The sequence below is a fragment of the Tiliqua scincoides genome, chromosome 1 (genome assembly GCF_035046505.1).
Source record: "Tiliqua scincoides isolate rTilSci1 chromosome 1, rTilSci1.hap2, whole genome shotgun sequence".
Classification (NCBI taxonomy): Eukaryota; Metazoa; Chordata; class Lepidosauria; order Squamata; family Scincidae; genus Tiliqua; species Tiliqua scincoides.
In genome coordinates, this window is record NC_089821.1 from 114,651,210 (window position 1) to 114,655,264 (window position 4,055).

Genomic DNA, 4,055 nt, shown 5'->3' on the forward strand with positions numbered 1-4,055 from the left:
GGAAAGGGGAAAAAATCCCCCTTACCCCGGGTAGAGCCGCAGTGGCCCCAATGGATCTACTCGGATCCGTGCCACCTATAGAGGTGGTGCATATCCAAGCAGAAAGGAGCAGCCTGGCGCAACTATGCCCTGCCCAGGAATTGGGCTAGGACCCAGCATAACTGCCAGATCCTGGCCCCACCTCCCGCTCCCTGCTTGCCCGCTCACCCATGGGCCCGCCTGACAACCACCTTCCTCCGCCCTGAAACGCCATCTCCCTGCCTCCTCCACACCCACCCCACATGCCCCAGATCCCCACACAGGCTGAGCTTGACCAGCGTGGACCTACCCATCCCCATTGGTGTGGAGGCTGGATGCAGTTTCTGGTGGCCAGCGCATGTCCCTACGCCGGCCCAGCCAACACATGAAGAGGCACAAACATGCTTTACGTCATGTTTGCAACCCCCCCTGGATTGGTGCAATGGACTTGTGCTCGCCCTGGGTGCAGTTAGGATTGCGCCCTTAGTTGCACAACAAAATCATGTAGTGTGTTTGGAGTAGGCCTATGGTTCCCACATCCCGGCAAATTTCAGGGTCTTGATTTCTGAAATACAAGCAGTGCTGGAAACATTAGAGAGTACTGAAAAAAATGTCTAAGGCACGTTATGACATAAGAGGACCTCTGGCAAGACTTCTGGTGCCCATTAAAGCTCATCCTACTGTAAAAGATTAAGGCCCAAATCCTACCCAATTTTCCAGCACTGGCATCACTGTGCCAATGGGACGTGTGCTGCATCCTGCAGTTGGGTGTCACTCACGGAGGCCTCCTCAAAGTAAGGGAATGTTTGTTCCCTTATCTCAGAGCTGCATTGCCCTTAAGTCAGTGCTGGAAAGTGGGTTAGGACTGCGCCGTAATTCAGTCAGATGGTGCAAGTTTCTCTCTCTTGTTTGCTGCAATCAGCTCACATGGCTATGTTTCTGCAATCTGTCTCACTGGAAGCATTCACATCCTTGAACTCCATTTAAATCATGCAGTTGTTGAAAGCAGTACTTGAACCTAATTGGGATAAAGCTGCATTGGTGGTGCCTCTTATAGTCTTGGATTAAGAACAGAGACAGCGACTATGGCAGAAGTCCATGTTCTGCATTTTGTGACCTCATTGTACTGTATTATGTGGATTTGTTTATTCAGCAGTTCAGTGTTTACTGATTGAGATCTATGCAGCATGACTGCTAGCTTCTTCAGTAATAGCTTTTCCTACATGTGTCCATGGGATTTTCTCCATGAAATGGATGGAGCACTCACTGCCACAAGAAAGGCACATGAGAGCTCTGCATTGGAGCTCTACTCCTATTGGAGCTGCTGGCTGAGAGCCACAGTGTGCATTATTCATGCTGCAAACTCCCTAAAAGCAAGAGAAAGCATACTTTTCTGGACAGGGGTTAATTTACTTGTGGCTTGTAATTAAAAAACAATCATTCTTTAGCTCCAAAGAACCACACTTTACTGACATGCGACAAACGAGAGAAGGGAAGTTCATTTCTGGAGATTAATTAAATTGCTTGCACTGCTCAAAAAGTCTTCCTTTTGGTTACAATGTGGCAACAGATGGCTGCTGCCATCAACAAGCCAGTAAAACTTGAATACACTGATTGACCTTTGTTTCACTATTTTGTATGATGAAAAAGAAACCATAAGACTTACTGCGACAAATATTTATATAAATAGATTGGTAACTGAAGACAGTGCCAGAGTCAGGCTGTGGGTACCTCTGAGTAAGGCACTCTTACTTAAGGACTGCCTCTTGCACCCCCCGCATATACCCTGATGCTGTATTAGGCACTGCCAAAAATGCTGAGGGTTCAGATGTCATCGCAACTATGGCATAAGTAAAGATCCTGTCATTTGAAGAGTGGTCCCTACTAGATAATATAATGGAGAGGTTGATTTTTTAAAATGCAACAGCAGAGCTGCACATTTCCAAATGAAATGCTATTTTCTTTAGCTGCAACAGAAAAATAAGTATGGGATTGATAAAGGAGGTATATCTAGACACTAAAATGATTGTCCTGCAGATATAGAAGGGTATATGAATATACTGTGCTAATTGTACTTTGGATTCAGATTCCTATTTGTTGCTCTTCATAAAATCCAAGCTCAAAATTCTATGCCATTTCCTTTTTAGCATGCAAGAGTTTCTTTGACCACCAATTCATTTGATCCAGAAGAAAATTTCCATCCTATAATACTATCGTGCCTGTGCTTAGTCAGAAACATGTCTAGCTCTAAAAGGTATACCCTAATAGGTGGTAATTTAATTGGCAATATTTCACCATTAAAAAAAAAATTTACCCTAACAACTGTGTGAAGTACGTAGATCACTAAAAATTCCCCATTCACATATGTATCTACATCATTTGATTTTCTGGAACTTTGAAGATGGGGCGTGGAATGTGTGACTCCACTCCATAGAAGAGTACTGCATTTGAAGCAATATGAAGCATCTGTGGTGCTATACCTGTGATGGCATGTTCAGATAAGCAAGTCATCATGTGATGGTGTTTTGCCAAGTCATAAGTGTGTGAATCTGCCAATGGAGACTTGTTGAAGGTTGTACAATGAGTACATGGGAACGATGAGCCCAAGCTGGCCCAGAAGGAAAGAAAACACTGCCCACTAGATCACAGTGGGTCTGTGGTTAATCCAGTATTGACCATTAATACATGTGTAAGAGCCACAGTAAAACATCAGAGGGCCTGATATACAGACTCATGAGCAACTGAACAATGGCCATGTATTCCTCCAAATGGTTTTAAAGAGAAAACAGCAATTTCTTCTCTTTACCAGCATATATATTCCTACATAAAATGTTTACAGCTAGTGAGAGTAGAGAGGAGCATTCACTTCAAAGCACATTCACTTTTTCTTACAGTTCTAATAATCAAAGTAGCTGAAGCTGGTGTTTCTGCAGACAGATAATTTGAATTTGTTGTAGTAGTCTGGTTGCTCACTGCCTGTATCCACTAAAATTATTTTGCCAACAAATCTGTATCATCTTTCTCCTTCCAAAATGTTTTCATGGTGCCATTACCCCAGCAGGGAAGAATCTTACTCAAGTACAGCCACAGCTGTATTAATAACTGTAAAAACAAGTATATACAACTGGGATTAAAGGACCTGTTTGATCCATGTGCTCGCTAAGCAATAAAAGTAATATACTAATGAAATGCATTCAGGCACTTTAAAATTAAACACATTTGTTGTTTGCCCTCTTTAATCACTGAGCTGCAGATTTTACATTCTGGCAGAATGACAGACTGTAATGGTCTCCCACAGAGGGCAAAAATCACTGAAGATGGAGCCTCACTTTAATTGCTACAGTTAAGGCGGATGATGTGTTTTTCCCCTACATCTATAAACAAGCCCAGTAGTCCCGAATTCTCTTAGCCCAGTAGTCTCCAATCTATGGTTGGCAACCTTCAGTCTCGAAAGACTATGGTATAGGCCTACAGCACCCGGTATTCCCAGGCGGTCTCCCATCCAAGTACTAACCAGGCCTGACCCTGCTTAGCTTCCAAGATCAGACAAGATCAGGTATGTGCAGGGTAACAGTTGCTGCCTATGAGGCTCATGGGAAAGCACTTTGGGATGCACTGAGGCTCAGTGCGGCTTCTGGGATGGCGTGATGAACTTGCAGGAGTGTCACAGGATGCTCACTGCCCAGCAGCCAGCACCCGACACAACACTGAAAATGGTGGTGTGCCAAGAGACTTGGCTTGGTGGGCAGAGCTCCATGAGCAAGGTGTTTGCTGCAGGAAAAGCTTACCCGTCCTCCCTGAGCCAGCACTGCTGCCTCAAACCCAGAAGTAAGTGGCGATGATGTCACTGCATCACATGTCACCGCTAACTACTTCCAGGTGCTCTTAGCTTTTCATTACCTTGCACAGGAATCGGGGTATGCATATGAGGAAGTAAAAATGGGAAATCACATCACCATTTCAGCACTGATGTGCTTTTTTGTCAGGAATAAAAACATACCTGAGGTGGGAGGCAAGCCAGAGAGGAAGCCTAGTGG

General features: G+C 44.4%; 1 pseudogene; it reads right to left on the reverse strand.

The window, feature by feature from the left end:
* Nucleotides 1–3,483: 3,483 nt before the first annotated feature.
* On the reverse strand, nt 3,484–3,600 carry LOC136637380 (5S ribosomal RNA; annotated as a pseudogene).
* Between the last annotated feature and the right edge of the window lie 455 nt (nt 3,601–4,055).